This window comes from Mesoplodon bidens, assembly GCF_964165515.1.
Source record: "Mesoplodon bidens genome assembly, chromosome: 4".
In the NCBI taxonomy this organism is placed as follows: Eukaryota; Metazoa; Chordata; class Mammalia; order Artiodactyla; family Ziphiidae; genus Mesoplodon; species Mesoplodon bidens.
In genome coordinates, this window is record NC_138160.1 from 129853681 (window position 1) to 129877041 (window position 23361).

The 23361-nt window shown below is 44.7% G+C and overlaps 1 long non-coding RNA gene across 1 annotated transcript; it reads right to left on the bottom strand.

Moving 5' to 3' along the window:
• Positions 1-1993: 1993 nt before the first annotated feature.
• LOC308615830 lies at positions 1994-23333 on the bottom strand. Its single transcript, XR_014015632.1, has 3 exons — positions 23096-23333; positions 3602-3724; positions 1994-2860 (listed from the first exon to the last, which is right to left on the bottom strand). It is a non-coding gene; the product is annotated as an uncharacterized lncRNA (long non-coding RNA).
• Positions 23334-23361: the final 28 nt, after the last annotated feature.

Consider the following 23361-nt stretch of genomic DNA (forward strand, 5'->3'; position numbering starts at 1 on the left):
TCAGTTAGATTGAAATATTCCATCACTTGTCTATGAAGAACTGTCTCTCTCTCTCTCTTTTGGTGGTATAATGTTACCATGGTTCTTCATGGATCTCCATGAATTGTTCCTCTATAGGCACATTTGAAGCTAATGACAGGTTAGAAGTTAGAGTCCTTTCTTTTGTTTTCAGGTAGGTGGCGCCAGAACACAAGGTTTTGGTTTCCCTTACCTGAGCTGCCCCTGGTTATATTTGAGAGTTGGCACTTTCCAGCCTCTGCTGTCTCTGTAAGAGGTGTGGCTCCGTGCCTTTGTTATTGCTTCTTGTGCCTCTGGCGTCCTTGCTGCATCGCTTCTGCCAGAGCCACTGTTGTCACCCGGATGGTTGGCTCTTCCCTAGCATCTGTGATCCTGAGTTGCAGGCTCTGCTGCCGTGGTGGGAGGGGAACGGTGAGGGGATGGTGAGCTGGGGTCCTGCAGGTGCCTCTACTGGGTCTGGTGTTGTAAGGTTTGAGGGCTCCACCACTGCAGATGAAGGGGGCAGGCTGGGGTCACGTGTGCCTCAGTGGCTCGAGGGACAGGGTCCCAGGCCCCACTGCTACTGCTGCCCAGTTACCTGTGGCCTCAGGCACAGGTGTGGTCAGGAGGCCGGAGTTGTGTGCTCCACCTCCCCTTCTGCTCTTGGGTTCTCTGAAGCTGCAGCTTAGCTGCCACGGTCAAAGGGCTGGGATTGCAGGCACCAACTCTGCTGGTCCCTCAGTTCTGCCTCCTTTATGTGTTTCAGTCTACCCACCTTTAGGTATACAGATGTTTAGAATTCTCTAGTGTCCTGGTGTGTTGGACAGAGGTGCCTTTGTTGAGTTGTGGATGTTTGACTGATTGTAGATTGAAGGGGGAGAGAGAGAGGTAGCTCTTCACTCCATGTTGCTGATATCATTCCACTCATTTTGTTTTTTTGATGACAGTTAGTATGTAGGAAAGATAATGATTTTTCAGATTAGTTTTAAATTAATTAATTAATTAATCTTTGGCTGTGTTGGGTCTTCGTTGCCGCATGCAGGCTTCCTCTAGTTGCGGCGAGCGAGGGCTACTCTTCATTGTGGTGCACGGGCTTCTCATTGTGGTGGCTTCTCTTATTGCGGAGCACAGGCTCTAGGTGTGTGGGCTTCAGTAGTTGTGGCATGTGGGCTCAGCAGTTGTGGCTCACAGGCTCTAGAGCGCAGGCTTAGTAGTTGTGGTGCATGGGCTTAGTTGCTCCGCGGCATGTGGGATCTTCCCGGACCAGGGCTTGAACCAGTGTCCCCTGCGTTGGCAGGTGGATTCTTAACCATTGCGCCACCAGGGAAGTCCCAAAGATGCTTGTATTTATGTTTATTGGTCATGGTTTTTCTGTGTGCTTTGTTAGATTTTGGTATCAGAATCAGAATATCTTTGTATAAAAAGTAGGGAAGACTTTCTTCTCTCTCTAGGCCTGAAAAGAGTTTAAATAGCATCAGGCAGACTTGAAAGGTGGCAAGGAAATCCTGCTTTGCTCCTGATTCACCATACAGTCTCCAGAAACCCCCTCCTCAGTTCACAGCTGATTTATTACTCATAAAGAGAGGCTGTGGGGTTTCTAATTTTGTAAAACGTGTAATCCACTGAACACATTTTTCCCATTTTTACTTTAACCACCATCATTCAAAGGTCTCTCCTGGGCTCTCTACAAAGCAGTGAGGAGTGTTGGTGTGGAAAGTCTTCAGTCCTGAACCCATTTGTCACTACATGTTTGATTGTCAGCAAGTTACTCAATATCTCTAAGCCTATTTCCTTATCTGAAAATGAGCACAATGACACTACATACCTCATGGTTTCATTCACTGTAAGGATTAATTGAGATAATCACATGCAAAACACTTAAAAAGTGCTGAGGGATGGAATGATTTTCTCTGCTTCTTGATTCAAAAGCAAGCTCCCAAAGTTAAAGAATCAGTAGGGGGTAGGGAGGGGGAAGGCTCTGTGTGTGTGTGTAAAAACCCAGTATCGAACAATTAAAATATTTTAATACCCCCAACACTCACACAATTCTAATAGCTGGTATCTTTAGTGTTGCTGACAATTACTAATGAGTCTCACCAGATTGCTTTTATTGCTTATATCCACGTTGCTGAATTTATTTTTTTCTTTCCAAGATTTAACTTTAGCCAGACTGGTCTAAATGATAAAATTAACCTGATCATCTTACACAGTAGGGACTTGTCCTTGGAGAATGAGAGTGACCATTATTTATTTATTTATTTTTATTTTATTTTATTATTATTATTTTTTTGCGGTATGCGGGCCTCTCACTGTTGTGGCCTCTCCCGTTGCAGAGCACAGGCTCAGCAGCCATGGCTCACGGGCCCAGCCGCTCTGCAGCATGTGGGATCCTCCCGGACTGGGGCACGAACCCGTGTCCCCCGCACCTGCAGGCGGGCTCTCAACCACTGCGCCACCAGGGAAGCCCGAGAGTGACCATTTTTTAATAACAGAGGAAACAATCTTAAACTTAGCAAGGTGGGGGGGGTGACAGTTGAGCCAGGTGGAGGATACAGGTTCAGAGAGAGGAAGACCGCTCTGCCAAAGCTCTGAACCAATCAGTGGAAGTCCTTTGGGTCTTTACATTTCTGATGTAGAAATGATGACCCAGCTCTCTGGCCAGGTAGGCTGTGGACCACTGCAGAGGCTATGAGTGTCCCATCTCCCAGCAGGTACTCTGCAGACTATGGGATCTGGCTGTGGAGCTTGTGTTCATGAAGTACCTTCTGCAATCCAGCAGGTAGAAAGTAACACACAAAAACAGGAGACCAGGACTTGGGAATTGGGGCAGACACGCCCCTTACCCCTCCGTAACTTCCCTAGGCTGCAAAGGGAGGATGATGGATAAAAATAAGCAGGAAAGGGCTTTTTAAAATGGTATCTTAAAACTGAGGCTGAAACAAGCATGAGTCACTTTCCAACACCATAGAGAGTGTAATAAGAATCATCCTTACCCCCCCACTGAACTACAGATCTGCCTACAACATCTCATTTATCTATATACCTTTCCCCAATTTTAGTGATTTTAGGGAGGAGGGAGGGAGCTGTCACCACCAAGAAGGGTGAAGTGCTTTGTTGGGTTGAGGGGCCCCTGGCTGTCAGCCAAGGTCAGACATGACAAAAGGCACGGGAATGTCAAGGCAGCAGGATTGAGTGGAAGAAGGGTCAGATTCAGTGTTGGGAGACCCAGGTTCTACTCAAAATCCAGCTCTAATGGTGCCACTGGTGGAAAGTCAGGTGGAAAGACATGCTCAGTACTCCAGAGCAGTTAGTGTCCCCCTGCCCTCAAAAGGACCTATGATGGTATTAACTTAGTTGATGACCTGTCATTATTCCCCAGTGGAGAGCAGACTAGCTGGAGGATGGAGATTCTTTTCTCACTCATTAGTGTATCCTCTTTAGAGCAATGTATCAGTTAGCTTTTGCTGCATAAAAACTTCCACATCTTATGGCTTAAAACTAAAAACATTTATTATTTCTCATAATTCTGTGGATCATCTGAGCAATATTTATGGTCCGGGCCAGTTTGACTGGGGCTGTATATAGTCTAGGATACTTCACTCACGTGTCTGGAAGTCGGCAGGCTGGCTGTTCTGAGAGATGGGGCTCAACTGGGATGATTCATTTCTGCTCCACACGGTCTCTCCTCCAGCAGGCTAGCCCCGGCTTCTTCACTTGGTGCTCATATCTACACAGAGCATCACGATGAAAGTTCCAATGCATTAGCCATCACGAAACCTCTGCTTGCGTCACATTTACTAATGTGCCATTGGCCAAAGCAAGTTACAAGGCCAAGACAAGATTCAAGGGGTAGAGATATAGATTTCACTTCTTGATGGGAGCTGCAACGTCACATTGTCAAGAGGAATTTGTCGCCATTTTTGCAAACTATTACAAGAACTTTGAACTATGCTTGGTGTGTGGTAGGTAAGAAAGAACGCTTGTTGCAAGAATCAAGAGGTTAAAGAAAAAAAAGAATCAAGAGATAAATGAGGGCTTCCCTGGTGGCGCAGAGGTTGGGAGTCCACCTGTTGATGCAGGGGACACGGGTTTGTGTCCCGGTCTGGGAAGATCCCACATGCCGTGGGGCAGCTGGGCCCGTGAGCCATGGCCGCTGAGCCTGCACGTCCAGAGCCTGTGCTCCACAACGGGAGAGACCACAACAGTGAGAGGCCCATGTGCCGCAAAAAAAAAGAAAAAAAAAAAAAGAGAGAGATAAATAATGAAATAATCATTGTCCATCCCCACCCTACCCCCCACCCCCCGCCACTGGCACATCCATTTCTGTGACGACTGTCCTTTGTTGAGATCTTTGAACTGGGCCAAAACTTTATCCAGTTGTTTAGAAAGTTTATTGCCCTTGACTTAAATATGGTGGTTCCTTTCTGTCTAAGAGTTGCAGGTCACCATGGACCTGTGGATCCTATCCATCTTGACGCTGGAGCTCTGCACACCTTGCTGGATTATGGATTATGTCCCCACTCTTAATCTTTGCTCTTTAAACAGATCTGGAAAAGAGGACACCGTTTGTCTACCAAACCACCATCAGCCTTAGCTGGCTGCACCTCCTTCTGTCAGGTGCTGCCTCTTGGATGCCCCCTGGTGGCTTTATGGACTTTATGTTACTTCCTATTTTTGGCCACAGGATCTATATAATGAGGAGATTGGAGGGTATGTTTTGAAAGACACTGTTCCATTTGAAATATCCACGTGGGGTGGACATTTCTTCAATGAAGGACTTGTGGCCCCAGCTGCTGGGGGTGCTTCCCACAGAAAGCCTTCAGCTGGCAGTGAGTTTGGAAACTGCCTGGGTTCCTCACCCGAGGTGCATGGCAAGAACTGATTGATGTGGAGTGTGAAGGTCAGGCCATCGTAGCCCAACACAGACCCTCTCTGAAGGGTCATTCCAGTCCAAGAGCTCAGCTTCGCTCTTCCCTGGTGGCGCAGTGGTTGGGAGTCCGCCTGCCGATGCAGGGGACACGGGTTCGTGCCCCGGTCTGGGAGGATCCCACATGCCGCGGAGCGGCTGGGCCCGTGAGCCATGGCCGCTGAGCCTGCGCGTCCGGAGCCTGTGCTCTGCAACGGGAGAGGCCACAACAGTGAGAGGCCCGCGTACCGCAAAACAAACAAACAAACAAACAAAAAACTAGCCTCCTTTACAAGAATATACAATGGGAAAAAGACAGTCTCTTCAGCAAGTGGTGTTGGGAAAGTTGGACAGCCGCATGTAAATCAGTGAAGTTAGAACACACCCTCTCACCATATACAAAAATGAACTCAAAATGGCTTAAAGACTTAAATATAAGACATGACACCATAAAACTCCTAGAAGAGAACACAGGCAAAACATTCTCTGACATAAATCATACCAATGCTTTCTTAGGTCAGTCTCCCAAGGCAATAGAAATAAAAGCAAAAATAAACAAATGGGACCTGATCAAACTTATAAGCTTTTGCATGGCAAAGAAAACCATCAACAAAACAAAAAGACAACCTGTGGAATAGGAGAACATATTTGCAAATGATACAACTGACAAGAGCTTAATTTCCAAAATATACAAATGGCTCATACAACTCAACAACAGAAAACATAGAAAAAACTAATGCTAAGTCTGGCCCTAACTGTACTCAGGGTTCCAGGACAGGTGGCCTGACCTTAACTTGGGGGTTTTCTGGGGATAAGTGATAAAGAACATTTCCTTCCTCTGCTGCCTTGTGGGCTCTTGAGGAGAAAGCTCCCCATGAAATGGGTAAAGTTGTGACAGAAAATTCACAGGATGCCAGAACCAGACTTAGGCCTGCCCACAAACTGAAGGAGAAATCTCTGTTATAAGTGCTACCCACACTGTGCTTGATAACCATTCTCTCCTTTAACCCTCTCAACAACTCTAAGCAATAGGACTTATTCTCACCATTTTATCTATGGCTCAGAGGTGGGGAGAGCTTGCCCAAGGTCACACAGCTAACATGGAAGTCACAAAAGCAGGATGGGAATGAGTGTGTTTTTCTGTGATCTTAACTACAGGTTGTCCAGCATCCTAGAAGCCACCTAGTTCAACGTTCTCTCCCCTCCCATAAAATGCTTGAAGGTTTCCTCTTCCTTGTGTGTTACAATCTTTCCAACAGACAGTGGAAAATAGGTATTAGATGGAAATTAGCACATTTTGACTAACAATTTTATATTTAGAAGTTTACCTATAGGATATAATAGGGAGTTTTCAAACATGTATGTAAACTCAAGGGTACTCATTACAGCCTTAGTTATACTTGTAAAATTATAAGCAAGCTATTTGTCAAGTCATAATGCTAGGGAAATTAATGATGATACATTTATCCAATTGAATGGTATTCAGTTATACATGGTACTGTATACTGAAATTAATTGATATGAAAATTCAGGTTTTTCAAAAATTAATTTGTCCATCAGTTACTGAGTATCAACTATGTTTGAGGCATTAATATTGCATTTCATTGTATTTCATTCATATAAAATGATATATGTATGTGCTTGTTTGGGTACAATAAACCAATTTAATAGGAAAAATGTTCAAAAAAAAAGACTGGCCCCTGGGACTTCCCTGGCAGTCCAGTGGTTAGAACTCTGTGCTTCCACCGCAGGGGCATGGGTTCGATCCCTGGGGTTGGGAACTAAGATCACGCAAGCCTTGCAGTGCAGCCCCTTAAACCTTTTTTTTTTTTTAACATCTTTACTGGAGTATAATTGCTTTACATTGTTGTGTTAGTTGCTGCTGTATAACAAAGTGACTCAACTATAAGTATACATATATCCCCGTATCTCCTCCCTCTTCAGTCTGCCTCCCACCCTCCCTATCCCACCTCTCTAGGTGGACACAAAGCCCCAAGCTGATCTCCCTGGGCTATCTGGCTGCTTCCCACTAGCTATCAATTTTACATTTGGTAGTGTATATATGTCAGTGTTACTCTCTCACTTCGTCCCAGCTTACCCTTCCCCGTCCCCGTGTCCTCAAGTCCATTTTCTATGTCTCCATCTTCATTCCTGTCTTGCCCCTAGGTTCTTCAGAACCATTTTTTTTTAAGATTCCATATATATGTGTTAGCATACGGTGTTTTTCTCCTTCTGACTTACTTCACTCTGTATGAAAGACTCTAGGTCCATCCACCTCACTATAAATAACTCAATTTCGTTTCTTTTTATGGCTGAGTAATATTCCATTGTATATATGTGCCACATCTTCTTTATCCATTCATCTGTCGATGGACACTTAGGTTGCTTCCATGTCCTGGCTATTGTAAATAGTGCGGCCCCTTAAATCTTTAAGGACAGATGGCAGTTTATCTTCTTAAAAGACCTTTGTCAATAACACAGACTTCTTTAGAAATACCTTCTAAGATTCAACCATACTCATTCTCCAAAAAAAAAAAAAAAAAAAGCCCCTTCCCTCCTGTGACATTTAAGAGGCTGATAAAGTGAATGCCTCTTTTGTTCATTCACTCCTTTTGCAAACCTTCACTAAGCCCCTGGTGCCCAGGCTCGGTGTCAGGCTTGGGAAGATACAGAGTTGAATGAGGCCTGGTCATTGTCCTTGGGTTGCTCACAGTCTGGGCAGTTCGGCTGATCCAGGCTAGAATTAGCTAACTTTTTTACTGAGCAATTACCATGTGCCAGGTAACAATTACCACGTGTTAAGTGCTTTGCATGGATTACCTCAACTGATCCTTAACAATAATCATCTGAGGTAAAAACTATTATCCCCATTATACGGATGAGAAATTTGAAGCTAAGACAGGTTCAGTAACTTGTCCCATGCTACGTACACAGCTAGTAAGTTGTAGCACTGGGATTTTAACTCAGGTCTATCTGACTCCAAAACCAGTGCTCGTTTCCACAATGTTCTACTGACCAGGTCAATGTCAAACCTGGGATTCTTTGATTCTGCTGGCAAGGGCTTGATCTGCATTCTTCAGTGGAGGTGGATAATGCTTTATAGGTGTCCTCACTGGCAATGTCCTTTCTCCAAGGACTAACTCAGATGTCACCTCTAACACAAGCCTTCCCCGTTTTCTCCATCTGGAAAGAACACCTTCCTCTTCTAAACCCTTATAGAACACTGACTTCACCACCCAAGTCATTCTGTTATTTCAGTTTTGTGTGCACATCTCTTCCTCCCTGGGCTGCGAGAGCCTTAGAGGCAGGGACGTGAATGATGTCACGTGCTCACTGCTGTAGCCCCACGATGCCCAGGTGCTCAGTAATGTTGAGTAAATGGACCCCTAAAGAGTTATGCTTAGGATTTAAAAATTATCTTTAAGGAGCATTATTTTTTGCCACCAACACAACTTCTCTAAACCTCACTTTGCCTGTCTGTCAAGATTTAGCTCCTGGAGTTACTGGAAAGAAGAAGGAAAAAGTTCCCATAAAAGTCTCCAGGTGCAAGATCTCAGGCCCAGGAGCTCCTGTCAGGGAGGTAAGGAAACTTATGAGATCCCGCTGACCTCCTCCAGGCAGGAGGAGACCTGGTGGAGATGCTGCTAGACCCTTCCTGGGGGCCACTGGAGCATTCCCTGGGCTGCACCATCCAGGGCCTGGCAGCTGAAGGAGGTGCCTCCCGCCCAAGGCAGGCAGACACCTCACTCTGGTGCTCAAGCACCGTGTGGGTGAGGGGCTGGGAGTGGTCATGGCTTTGGCAGGGGTTAAGCAAGCACAGGTTTGGCATGCAGGAGCTGCAAGGCCAGCTCTCAGCTGCTTGAGCCATAGAAGGCTCAGGAGCTTAAATACTGCACTTCCTACCTCGCCTGTTGTGATGCAGGCTCTGCTCCTTGGGAAGAACAAATGGCCAAAAGTATGAATGGATGGATAGATGGGCTTCTCCCACCCTCAACACAGAGACGCCTCACAGTTGCTCTACGAGTCTGTTCTTTCACTTCCTGCTTCTGGCCACAGATACTGATAAAGTACCCCCATGCTGGCCACTCCGCTGGGTGCTGGGGACCCACCCGGGCCAGGGTGCAGTCCCTGCCTTCCATGAGCTTAGCTGGAAATCATGAATATCAATCAGGGTTTCCCATAAATAAAACTAAAAAAATTTCAACTGTGATAAGCGCTCTGAAGGAAAATTTAGCAAGGCTGAGTGTAACAAAAGCAGTTACTCTTATAAAGGGGATCAGGAAGGTTTTCCTGAGGAAGAGGGAAGTCCCCTGCACAGCAATGTTCTCTTCGCCTTGCTGCTCTAACAACATGTGGCTTCCCCCTGGGGTCACTGCTTCCTCTGCAGGCCTCTAAGAGAGGGCTGCTTTCCTCTCTCCTCTCTAAGACAGCTCCCTTGGAACACATGGCAGCAGTCTGCAGCACCTCTGCTTGCTGCGGCATGCACAGCCCTCAGGGCTGCCCCCTCTTCCACTTAACACCCTCTTTCTTTCTCCCTTTCTTGCCCTCTCTCTCTCCCTCCACCATTTCCCTATGGTCATTCTTGATTAGTTCAACCTCATAAAGGAATCACTCGTACTCCAGCCTCTTACGTCCTTGACCACCTTTTCTTCCAGTCTGTCCTCCACACACCGACTCCCACCATCATACCCCAGACCCTGTCATTATCAAAACCTGCACCACTATTTTAAAAAAAGTTTTATTGAAGTATGGTTGATTTACAGTGTTGTGTTCCTACACCACTTTCAAAGTCTCTATTTCAAGTATCCCATTCTCTGGGTGCCTCACCAACACCTACTGGTCCATCTCACATCCACTAATTTGCAGACCCTACCAGGTCTTTGACCACGTCAGGTCCTCCAGTCCACTGATGCTGCTCTGAGACCCATCCACTGCTCTTCACCCCCTCATAGCTTCATTCCCCTTTTTACCCAGTGACTGGTCAGTTGTGGAGTCTCCCTGCCATACACTCTCATCCCTCTTGTCCCTCTCCTTGTATTGTATCCACCTTCCAAAGCCACAACGCTGACCGGATGCACCTTTGCCTCTACTTTGAGACTACACCTAAGTAGCTGAATGTGGCTAGAGAACAAGAGCCGGATTTGCCAACCCGTCACATTTTAAATTTATGAAAACCTCAGGTGGGTCCTAGCACCGCAGGGAAAATCTACTCTGTCTTATTTATGTTATTCTTCCACTCTTTAAGAGGACTATTTCCTACCTCTTCTCTCTATTCAAACCTCCATTACTCTCCGCTTTTCACTGTCAGCGGATGGCATTGTTCTCATTTCATTGAGAAAACAGAAGCAATCAAAAGAGAAGTTCCTTATCCTCCAGCCACTAAATCTATCCACTGACCTGTGTCTGAATCCATATACTAGGCTTTTTCTCCCATGAAAGTGGCTGAGCCATCCTCATCCTAAGTCCCTTTATCTTGAGCACTGGATCTCACCCCCTTTCCTTCACCTAGTCAAGAGCCTTCCTCCTGCAATGATCCTTCCCTCTCTCTTGCATCATCAGCCCTTCCCTTTCTACTGCATCATTCCCATGAACATATAAACATACCATAGCACCTTTAATCTCTCATCTCTCTGCTCCCTTTCACAGCAAAACTCCTTAAAAGAGTTGTCTCTATTCACTCCAATTTCTCATTTTCCATTCTCTTGAATCTACCTCAGCTGACTTTCATCCGTATTATTTAACTGAAACTGCTCTTGCCAGTGGCAACGATGGTTCCTGTCGCTAAATCCAATGGCTAAAACTTAGCCCTCTTCTCACTTGTCTTGACAGGAGTAGACATTTCAGTCCCCACCCCCCTTTTCTTTTGGCCATGCCACATGTCACGTGGGATCTTAGTTCCCCAACCAGGGATCAGGGATCAAACCTACGCACCCTGCAGTGGAAGCGCAGAGTCTTAACCCCTGGACCACCAGGGAAGTCCTCAGTCCTTTTTACACTCACTATTTTCACCGCTGTGGTGATAGACTCTAAGATTCCACCTCCTTTGATATTTATGGTATTCATGCCCTTGTTTATCTCCTCCTCTTGTATGTGGGTGGGACCTATGCTTGCTTCTAACCAACAGAATGTGGCAAAGATGATGTAATGTCACTTTCATGATTACATCATCATATAAGGTCTTGTTTTACTAGCAGACTCTAGACACTTCAAAGTTAGTTGGCTTTAAAGAAGTAAGTGGTCATGTTAGGAGGCCCATATGGTTAGGAGCTGAGGGCCAGAAAGAAGCTGACAGCCAGCAAGAAGCTGGGGCCCTCAGTCCTACAACAGCAAAGGAATTAGTTGTGCCAGAAACCTGAGCGAGCTTGGAGGAATATTATTTTCCAGTTGTGCCTCCAGATGAGACTATAGCTCAGCCAACACGTAGTTGCAGCCTGTGAGCCCCTATAAGCTTAGGACCCAGTTAAGCCATGCCTGAACTTCTGACACAGAGAAACTGAGAAAATAAATGTATGTCACTTTAAGCCACTAAGTTTGTGGTAATTTATTTATTTATTTATTTATTTATTTTTAATTAATTAATTAATTTATTTAGGCTGCATTGGGTCTTCGTTGCTGCGCACGGGCTCTCCCTAGCTGCAGTGAGCGGGGTGGGCCACTCTTTGTTTTGGTGCATGTGCCTCTCACTGCGGTGGCCTCTCTCGTTACAGAGCACGGCCTCCAGGTACATGGGCTTCAGTAGTTGCAGCACGCAGGCTCAGTAGTTGCGGCCAGGAGGCTCTAGGGCGCAGGCTCAACAGTTGTGGTGCACGGGCCCAGTTGCTCCACGGCATGTGGGATCCTCCCGGACCAGGGCTGGAACCCATGTCCCCTGCACTGGCAGGCGGACTCCCAACCACTGCACCACCAGGGAAGTCCCTGTGGTAATTTATTACACAGCAATAGGAAACTAATATAACCACTCATCTTTTATATGGTTATGTTTTTTCCATAGTGGCATCTTATACTGTATTTTTAAAAACCCAGACACAAGTTATTTGCATATTAAACAGGTACCATTCTGTACCTTCGTATGGCAAATCGTGACCATGGAACCCTAGGGTCTAAGTGAGGGGTCAGAAGAGAATCCAAAGGTTCTCACACTTCTTACCAAGTGTGACCCTGACCAAACACCTTTGTCTCTCTGAGGTTCAATTTCCCATATATAAAACGTATGGGAGATTTCCCTGGCAGTCCAGTGGTTAGGACTTGCACTGCCGTGGCCTGGGGTTCAATCCCTGGTCAGGGAACTAAGATCCCGCAAGCCAAGTGGTGTGGCTAAGAAAAAAAGAAAGAAAAAGAAAAAAAAATGAATGGGTTGCAGCAGACCATCTCAAAGAAACTGTAAAGTGTAATATATAATGATTCTGTGGCTGACTGAGGGCCTATCCAGTCTTCTTTGGAGGGAGGGATGTTGCTGAAGCAGGGAAAAGAAGGACTCACAGAGCTGAAAGATTTGGGAGATGAATTTCTTCCCCTATTAATTTCATCGGTGAGAAACTGAAGCCCAGAAGAAAGGAACTTGCTAGTACATGGCAGAGCTAGCCTCAGCCCTTTCCTTTGGGCTCCTACATCAGTGTTTTTTTGGCAACAGGAGGCACTTCTCTCTTCTAAGCTCTCCCAGGTCCTTTGTTACCGTTGTGAGGTAAACCCAAGGTCTGCCTGCCTTACGGGGGCTTAGTGGGTTTGCTCCCGATCTCTTAGAGGGCTTGGTCCCAATCCGAGGAATATTCCTCACCCAATGCTGCCTTTTCCTGCCTTATTTCAGGAGGACCTACCAGTTGGCGCTGTCTTATGCCGAGACTGAGATCAAGGAAGCTGTTGGCTGAGTAAGAGGTTAGGGGAGGATCTGTGGGTACGATGGAAGCTGTAAGTTGGTTTCAGGTAGACTGGAAGCTAGAGCTTTGGAGAACCTGAGCCCAGTAAGCTCTCGGAGGCTTCCTGCCACACACTCTTACTTAAAAAATTAATATTCACGTGGCTTCCCGGGTGGCACAGTGGTTAAGAATCCGCCTGCCAGTGCAGGGGACACGGGTTTGAGCCCTGGTCCAGGAAGACCCCACATGCCGCGGAGCAGCTAAGCCCGTGCGCCACAACTACTGAGCCTGCGCTCTAGAGCCCGCGAGCCACAACTAATGAAGCCCGCGTGCCTAGAGCCCGTGCTCCGCCAACAAGAGAACCCACCACAGGGAGAAGTCTGTGCACCGCAACACAGAGTAGCCCCCGCTCACAACTAGAGAAAGCCCGTGCACAGCAACAAAGACCCAACGCAGACAAAAAAAAAAAAAATTAATATGCACATTTTAAAAAAGACATCCATAGTTAAATCCTTAATTTTTTTAATCAAAGGATTTATAATTAAAGCTAGAGTCTCCTTATCTGGCCCTCTCCATTCCTCTTTCTGGGGCTAGCCTTTTTTTTGAAATTGGTTTTTTGTTTTAGTTCTTCAGTTCTCCATCTCATTGTATAATACACTTTAATGATATTTCTCAACTAATCAACATGTTGTTAGATGAAAATTTGTACCTGTCCATCTCCCCCACTCCTCCTGTCAATATAATTATTTCACTTTTAGTTCTTTTTTACTTATCTTTGTACTTTTAAAAATTATATAAGCATAAAGATAAACTTCTTATAAATTTTAAAGAGTATTTGTGTTAGTTTCCTATTGCTGCTTTAGCAAATTACCACACATTTTGTGGATAAAACAAGAGAAATTTGTTATCTTACAGTGCTGGAGGTCAGAAGTCCTAAAATCAAGATGTTGGCAGGGCTGTGTTTTTTTCTGGAGGCTCTAGGGAGAATCCCCTTCCTTGCTTTTCCAGCTTCTAAAGGCCTCCCGCACTCCCTTGGCTTGTGGATCCTTCTCCATCTCCAAAGCCAGTAGAGTAGCATCTTCTCTTCTCTGACCTTTCTGCTTCCCTCCTATAAGAACCCTTGTGATTACATTAGGCCCGACTGGGATAATCCAGTATAATCTCCTCTTGTCAGTATCTTTAACCTAAACACATCTGCAAAGTCTCTTTGGCCATCTAAGGTATCATGTTCACAGGCTGTGGGGATTAGGACCTGGAGAACTTTGGGGGCCATTATTCTGCCTACTCCACCATACATCCCAGTTTACCTGGAACAGTCCCACTATATGCCTGGTGTCCTGGTGTAACTATTAACACAGCTCCCATTGTAAAGCAATTATACTCCAATAAAGATGTTTAAAAAAAATTAATACAGCCCCTTTTATTCTCAAAAGTGTCTCCACTTGAACAAAAAATTATAACACCCCACTTATCCAATGTTTCCCAATCTCTTTTATACCATAACACATGTGGAAAATGATAACATTTTATAGATCCTTAAGATAAAAGAACAAGCCTATTCATGACTAGAGGTAATTGTCTCAGAAGCTCTGGCTACGTTAGGACCCAGCTGGCTGCTCCAAGGGGCAAAAGTATCAACATCTCAGCACCCCTATAACCCACTTATGGTACGCCATTGGCCACTGCATACCACTGGAAAGTCTTCCTTACACTAAAGCAATATAGTATGTTTTAAAGCCTGTTCTTCTGATATGCTCCTGTGTGAGCAGCATTTAATTCCAAGGAGTGTACCCGGGTTCTCATACACATGCCCTGACGCTCCTGTCATTGCAGTCCTGCCTGCAGGTTAGTTCAGGTTGTCAGACTGCTGGCATCTCTTCCCATATGCCTTCTGGTTCTGTGTCCCTGCAGAATTCCCCATCCCTCGTGCATTCTCCCAGGCATCAAGAGTGTTGGTGTTGGTGGCAGAGAGGTCCCATTGGATTCTCTGGATGGGCTTTTTAGACAGCTTGCAAAATTCTTCTCTGGGTCTTCAGAGTGCATATGTCTCTTAACTTTGTAACACATTTTTTTTCTTTAAACATACTTCATTTACCACAAAGCCATTAGTGGTAAAACATTTTAGCATCATTACCTCCTTTCTAATCATCAAAAGTAACAAGAGCTTGGCTCAGAAGCACATTATAGTGTAGATACGGCACCAGCACTTTTCCTAGTATCTGAGCTGCTGTTTGTTCCCTTAGTGGGGTCCTTGCGTTAACGGCTGCTTTTCATTTCAACCATGTTGCTAATTTACTGAACAGGATGCACCTTCCTTGGTCATCAGCATGTTACATAATGATGGTGTTTGGCTTTCTTTATAACATTTCTAATTTCTATAGCCATTTCTAATTTCCATTCCCAAATTAAGAATTTTTTTTTTTTTTTTGCGCAGGCGGGCCTCTCACTGTTGTGGCCTCTCCCGTTGCGGAGCACAGGCTCTGGACGCACAGGCTCAGCGGCCATGGCTCAGGGGCCCAGCTGCTCCACAGCATGTGGGATCTTCCCAGACCAGGGCACGAACCCGTGTCCCCTGCATCGGCAGGCGGACTCTCAACCACTGCGCCACCAGGGAAGCCCCCAAATTAAGAATTTTTAAGTGAATTTTGGCACTGTGCCACTTAATGAATTCTTGAATTATACTGTTATGGCTTACAGAATATTTTAAATTACACTAACAAAGAATGCTTATACTACAGATAATTACTCAATCCACCCATAGAAGTTCCATGTGAACAACGGCATTTCTCTCTGGTTTCTGACAAAAATGGGTGGGCACTTCTGTGTCCCAGCCAAAGAGTAGCACACTTTACAGTTCACTCTTTTGAACATCAGTCAGGCTATTATGAGATACCTCGTGAAAGTTTAAATTTGGGTAGGATTCTAAATACTCTAAATTCTGCATACAAAGTAGGACTTCATTAACATTTTTATATCACACCATCTTAAATACATGTAATGCAGCTATGTATACAGAGACTGTGTTGTGTACCCTGGGTGTTTTTGTTTCTTCCTTAACCAAATGTGCTCATTTTACGTGTGCTATTTTGTAACCTCCATGTGTGTGGGGGCCAAGGGCTGGGAAGCCAGAACCAAGAGACACATGACGTGTGTGACTCTGGGTGCGTTGCCCCTCCTCTCTAGGCCTCAGTTTCTCCACTAAGGATGAGAGGTTGGACTCACTGACCCAAGAGGGGCTTTCCAGCTCTAATAATCTAGAGTTAAAGGAGGCTCCCTGGAAGAATCCCTCATTCTCTTTATGTCTAGGGATGTAAATAGAAGAAAAAGAGAACAAAGGGGAAGAAACAGCTACAAGAAAAAACCGGAAAGGAACAGATACGTGTTGGTAAAAGAAGGGAAAAGGAAAGCAGCAGCAAAATTCCTAGACTCACAAAGTGTGAGTATGGACTTCATTTATTAAAAAATAGGTTTCAATTCACAATGTTTTTTAAGAACACTGGCTGTGGAGTTATAGAGTTTGACTCCTGGCTTTATCACTTATATTCTTGTGTGACTTTGGGCATAGTTTTCCTGTCTTCTTGCCTCAGTTTCATCTATTAAGTGGAATGAAAAATAACGACCTCATAGGATCTCAGGGGGTAGTAAATGAGTTTGTAAAGCACATAGCACTCAGTGAATCAGAGATCTTACTGTCATTGTCATCACTTTTCCTGGAGTCCCCCTGAGACAGCGGGGACAGGAATTCTCCTTCCTTTAAGGTGTTTGTAGGTCGCCCTTCCCCCTCCCATCCTCATGAGGCCAAACAACTCCCAGTTCCTGAGTGAAGAACCCAGAGAGGCGAAGCAGGCATGTTCCCCCCATGCTAACCAGGTCTGTCCTTTCACTGGATGTGGACAGTGAGAGTAATGAGAATCACCTCTTGTGTGGGTATATTGATCAGTACAGTGTGCCAAGTGCTCTGAAACCCATCAGACCCTCTTCTGGCTGAGAGATGAGGAGGCAGAGGCTCAGGGAGGTTAAGCCCCAAGAGGTCACGTCATGTGTCCAGGGGTATAGGAGGCTGGGAAGCTGTATCTCAACACTTTTGCCCCAGTACCCATAACCTGGGGAGGCGTTCGCTCAGCTTCTCCGGGGAGGCTGGGGTCCTGCGTGTTCTCTGCCCTTTGATGGCATTCCCCACCCTCCTGCTTCACTAACTGTGGGTGCTGCTGAGTGGTGGGTGCGGTGAGATGGTCAAGTATGTGGTCACTGGCATTCTGGCTTCAGCAATGATCAGCCGCGTGACCTTGAGTGTTTTAAATCTTTCTAAAGCCCACTTTCCTCATCTGCAAAATGGGGATAATGCCTTATGCCTAGAATGAGAAGCTGAGACAGGGTTTCTTGAGAAAGTGATTTACTAAGGGAATGTTCTCAGGAGAAGGGGTGTGAGGGAAGCAGAAGGGAAGAAAAAGGGAAAAGCTAAGTGAGGATGCAGTCTCAGGTGGAGACTAGCTTCAGCCTGATCCCACAGGGAGCTCTGGAGCACAAGTTGCATCATAAGCTGATCCCACCTTAAAGTCAGGGGACTGGTCTTTGGTTCCCATCCCCCTTAAGTAATTGGCTGTGGACTGCACTTCCCCCATCTGTCATAGAGTGTGAAGGAAATGGATCGGGAACACAAGGGATCCTGAAAGAAGAGATGGAGAGAAAAAGGGGAAATTGAGCAGGACTCATATGACATACACAATCAATAAACATATACCCTCTCCTTTTTATACAAAAGGCTGTATCACCATTCTCTTCATTTTTTCCCTTAGGAATATAACTGGAATTTGCTTCAAAATAATTTAGGGTGAAGGGGCATTAGGTGGGAATAGATAATCGGGGTGGTGGTGGTGGTGGTGATGGTACTGGGTTGGGATACAGATAAATAATGTTGGCCAAGAACTCTCTCCAAACAGAGTTGGTTTCACTCCCAGCAGCCAATCAAATCTGCTCTTTTGAACACCATCAATGGTCATTCTTTACTAAACACAATGGTCTGTTTTCAGTCCTCTTCTTATGTGAACAAGCAGTAGCATTTGACATGGGTAGTCTCTCCCCTCCTTGAAAAACTTTCTTCACTTGGCTTCCAGGACACCACCACTTCTGGTTTGCCTCCCAGCTCAGTGACCATGCCTTCATGGTTCCTTCTGCTCATTCCTAGTCATCTTTCTATGCTCTCCTAGGCTTGATTTTTGGATTTCCTCCCATAGTTTTCTGCACTCACTTCCCTGGTGATCTCATCTAGTCTCTTTGCTTAACTACCATAAATATGCTGACAATGGCCAATTTTTTATCTCTAGGCTGGACCTCTCTCCTCTCCACAATCATCCCAATGCCTACCTGACCTCTTCCCTTGGATGTCTAACAGGCGCTTCACACACAACAGTCTCCCCTTGCTCCCCACCAAAACCTGCCCCTGCCATTGTCTTTCTGTTCTAGTAAAAGGCAACTCTATCTTTCCTGTTGCTCAGGCCAAAGTGTTTGGCTCCTCCCTCTCATACTCCACTTCCAGTCCATCAGTGTGTCCAACCTACGATAAAATTATTTTCAGAAACTGACCACCTTCACTGCTGTCACTCTTGTCAAGTCATCACAATCTTATCCTGGCTTACTACAACTGCCTCCCAACAGGTCCCACTGTTTCTGCCCTTGCGTATATCAACCCAATAGACAAAGCATCCTTTTAAACCCTAATCAGATCATGGCACTCCTCTGCTGAAACTTCTCCAGTATCTTCCCATCTCACTCAGAATAAAAGCCAAAGCCCTTAAAGTGGCTCACAGAGCACTATACAATTTTCACCCATTTATTGTTGCTCTGACCTAATCTACTTCTCTTTCCCTAGCTCTCTTTGCTCCAGCCACAGTGACCTTCCTTGTCATTCTTCAAACGGATGAGGTGCAGTCCCACCCCAGGACCTTAGCATATGCTATTCCCTCTGCCCAGAATGCTCTTCCCAGTGTTCACATGGCCTGTTTCTTCACCTATTTCAGGTCTTTATTTACATTTCACCTTCTCAGTGAGACCTTTCTTGACTATTTAAAAAGGTTGCAATCCCTTCCCTCTGCCTCCAGACTCCTTCTTCCACTTTCCTGATTTATTTTTCTCCATAGCAGATACACCGCTGACATATGTATATTAATTAGTTATTCTTAGTTATTTCTGTTGCCTGTCTCCTCCCACTAAAATATAAACTGCACAAGAGCAGGGGTTTTTGTCTATTTTGTTCACTGTTGTATCCCTAGAGCCTGGCACAATGATACTCAATAAATACTTATTGATAAAAATATGAACACATTTCCTCATCCTTATCTTCTTACTGTTCTATTTGATTCTTAATTTGTTATTATATTTTAAATTTCCAAATTTTAATTTAAAATTAATTTTTAAATATAAAATTTATAATTTTTATTTTTCCTCAGAATATTCTTTTTTAAAGCATATTGTTTTTATTTCATGATTGCAACATCTTATCTCTCTGAGGTTTCTTAGGGCAGCGTTTCTCCAACATGAGGGAACATCAGAATCACCTGGAGGTCTTATTGAAACAGATTGCTGGGCCCCACCTCTGGAGTTTCTGATGCAGATTCTGGAGTGGGACCCCAGAATCTGCATTTCCAGTAAGTTCCCAGGGGATGCTGATACTGCTGGCCCAGGGACCCCAGTTTGTTTTTTTATGTTTTGCATAGTTTCGTCCAAGGTGCTTTCATATGTTTGTGCATTCCAAGGTGCTTTCATGTGTTTGTGCATTTGATTCTTCTTCTTAGAGGCTTTTCTCAGATGTCTGGTAATCTCTTTAAAATTTTAAAATTAACCTTTTAAATACAATAAAGTTCATATATTTTAATTGTCCAGGTAATGGCTTTTAAGTTTAAGCCTATGTAGCCATCATCCCAATCAAGATGTAGAATTTTAGCACTGCCCTGGAAAGCTCTCAAGTCCCTTTGCTGTAAGTCCGCACCCCACACATCCCAAGCAACCACTGATCAGTTTTCTGTCACTAGATTAGTTTTTGCTCATTCTATATATTTGTATTAATTGAATCATGTAGCATGTAGCCTCTTGTGTCTAGCTTCTTTCACTTAGCATAATGAAATTCATCCTTATCAGTAGTTCCTTCCTGCTATATATGCCACGATTTGTTTATCAATTCATCTGTTGATGAATATTTAAGTTGTTACTAATTTAGCTTTATTAAGCTGCTTGCTGTGAACCTGTGAGTACAAGTCTTTGTATGGATCACAGCCAGGACTAGGGTGAGGCAAGCCGGGAAACCTAGTTCACAAAATTTAAGAAGGCCCTCACTCTTGTGTACCTATAAGTGCCAACTGTGTACTTGCACAACCCTCATACGGAGCCCTTCCTTAAATTTTCCACCCAAGGCACCAGGCTCTGGGCCTGGTGTGGATATGCTTCTATTTTTCTTGGGTAAAGAGTGAAATTGCTCCATCATAGGATAGGTATGCATTTAACTTCATAAAAAACTGCCAATGAGTTTTCCAAAGTGGCTGCACCATTGTACACTCCCACCAGCAAGGGATGAGAGTCCCAGTTGCTCCACATCCTCACCAACACATGTATTTCCACTATTTTCTTCTCTGTTGCCACAGATGGACTGCTGCAAATATGGCTCACCCATGCAGTTCTTTCTGTCATCCTCATCTCTTTGGCTTTCCTGATCCAAATGAGATTCAGGAGAGTTTTTGTTGTTAGTCTTGCTGAACTGTCCATGAGCGCTGTTTCAAACAAAGGCAATATAAGCTGTGCAGCTCTGAGTGAGCTCTTCACCTTCAGAAAGAGTTTTTATTGATGCTTTTCTGAGATCTGCCCTCTCCCCTAACCCCCCACCCTGGGTCCCCTCACTCCTCTCCGAGTTTCTTCTCCTTTCTCCTGCACAGCTTGTCTGATCTCAGCTGCTTTTGTTGGTCCTTACACATATTTTGGTAACTATGGATTATATTTCTCTTCTGGCTTTGCTGTAAATAGAATTTGCAGTTTTTTCCTTTTTGCTTTTGTATAGTTTCTAAGAGTAAAAGTCAAAGTGGTTATTTACACAACCATTTTGCACTAGAAATCTTTATATTTCTGAGTAAACAGTGGGAGCAGAGGTGGAGATCTGCATATTGGGGAAAAGTTATCTGGGAAAGATAAGGAGATGTTATTGTATGCTAGTTTCTAATTAGGGCTGCAAAATGATAAGGCTGATAGAGTCCTAACAGTATCTGAAAATTGTGCAGCCTTTTTTCAAGGGTCTCTCTAATAAAGGTGTAGTGGTCACCACAGAAGTAAAAACATCAGTGCATCCCAGGGGCAGATGGGGAAGGCAAAATCCCACCTGCATCAGTAATTCCAATAGGGAGCTATGTGGTTCTCACAAGCTCTGCCTTTCTGGGGTAAAACATTAGGAGGAGCCACAGAATCAATGAAATTTGAGGTCAGGAGGTGACCTAAAGGGGGCATTCCTGGACTTGGACTCAGCAGCATTCCTCATGGCACTGAGCAGTCAATGAACTGGGGACTTCTACCAGGGATGGGATGAATTCATTCATCCTCATATTTTGACTGAGCATGAATCTACCTTCTTTTCTCTTTCCCTGCTGAAATGAATCAACTGGAGTAGATTTTTAAAAATATATATATAGGTTATGGAACATATAGAGATTTTAAACATATATACATAAAGTAATGTATGTTTATGAAATAATTTAAACAGTACAGACAGTGAAGAATAAAAGTCTTAAGCAAAACAGTAAGTACTGGTATTCATGATTCTAAATTTTAACACCACACATCTGTACATGCTTATATATAGATACTTCTATAAATACATGGCATAGGGTTTGGAAAACAATACTCAAATGCTGGTAACTGTAAATCTTTGGAGAGGAGAGTGAATTTGGGAGAAGAGAAATTTTCACTGTTTATAATACTTATATATTGCCTAACATTTTTTTTTCTTGCTGCGTTGGGTTTTTGTTGCTGTGTGCGGGCTTTCTCTAGTTGCAGTTGAGTGGGGGCTACTCTTTGTTGCGGTGCACGGGCTTCAGTAGTTGTGGCACGTGGGCTCAGTAGTTGTGGCTCACGGGCTTAGTTGCTCTGCGGCATGTGGCATCTTCCCAGACCAGAGCTCGAACTCGTGTCCCCTGCATTGGCAGGTGGATTCTTAACCACTGTGCCACCAGGGAAGTCCATGTTCATTATCTTGATTGTGGTGATGGTTTCACAGGTGAATATATATGTTGAAAGTTATCAAATTATACACTTTAATTATGTGTAGTTTATGGTATATAAATTAAACCAAAATAAAGCTGTTAAAATATTCAGTAAAAATTATATAATGCAGTAACATATTCCTATTAGAAATGTTACACAAGAATTTCCCTGGTGGCACAGTGGTTAAGAGTTGGCCTGCCAATGCAGGGGACATGGGTTCAATCCCTGGTCCAGGAAGATCCCACAGGCCACGGAGCAAGTAAGCCCGTGCGCCACAACTACTGAGTCTGCGCTCTGGAGACTGTGAGCCACAACTACTGAAGCCTGAACGCCTAGAGCCCATGCTCTGCAACAAGAGCAGCCACAGCAAGTAAAAGCCCGCGCACCACAACGAGGATTAGCCTCCCCCGCTCGCGGCAACTAGAGAAAGCTGGTGTGCAGCAATGAAGACCCAACACAGACAAAAATAAATAAATAAAGTTATATTTTAAAAAAATTTTAAAAAGATAATGAATATATTTGTCACCTTGAAAGTTTCCTTATGTCCCTTTATAATCACTCCCTCCTCTCCTGATCTCCTCAGCCATTCCCAGACAACCACTGATGTGTTTTCTGTCGGTGTAGATTATTTTAAAATTTCTAGAATATTATATAAACAAGAATTTTTTTTCTGGCTTCTTTCACTCAGCATAATTAAGATGTATCCATTCTGTACCTGTTTCAGTAGCTTTTTTTTTTTTTTGCTGTGTAATTTTTTTTTTTTTTTTTTTTTTTTTTTTTTTGCGGTACGCGGGCCTCTCACTGTTGTGGCCTCTTCCGCTGCGGAGCACAGGCTCCGGACGCGCAGGCTCAGCGGCCATGGCTCACGGGCCCAGCCGCTCCGCGGCATGTGGGATCCTCCCGGACCGGGGCACAAACCCGTGTCAATTGACAGGCGGACTCTCAACCACTGCGCCACCAGGGAAGCCCGCTGCGTAATTTTTAAAAGTAAAATCTGCTAGGAGGAGGGAAGAGGAGCGTAGATAAGACATACACCCCCTGTTGCCATTCAAAAATGTCATTTACATTTTTAAAACATATTAAAAAGAGGGTATTGACTTACCTCACTGCACCATTTCCGGTCGCAACCACACGTCTGGGCAAACGTTTAAAAGTATGACGAAAGTTTTGAAAAGATGCATTATTTCTCGATTATTAAGCGCAACATATGCTCGGTGAGACGTGTTAACGTACGGCTAGCGTAAAACTGAGCCACCTTTCACAAGCCCACAGCTCAGGGGACCGCACTCTCCAACTCTGAATTCGCGGCCGCGCCTGAATCTTCGACGCCCGGCTCAGGCCCAGCTCCCGCGAGAACCGTCCTTCCCG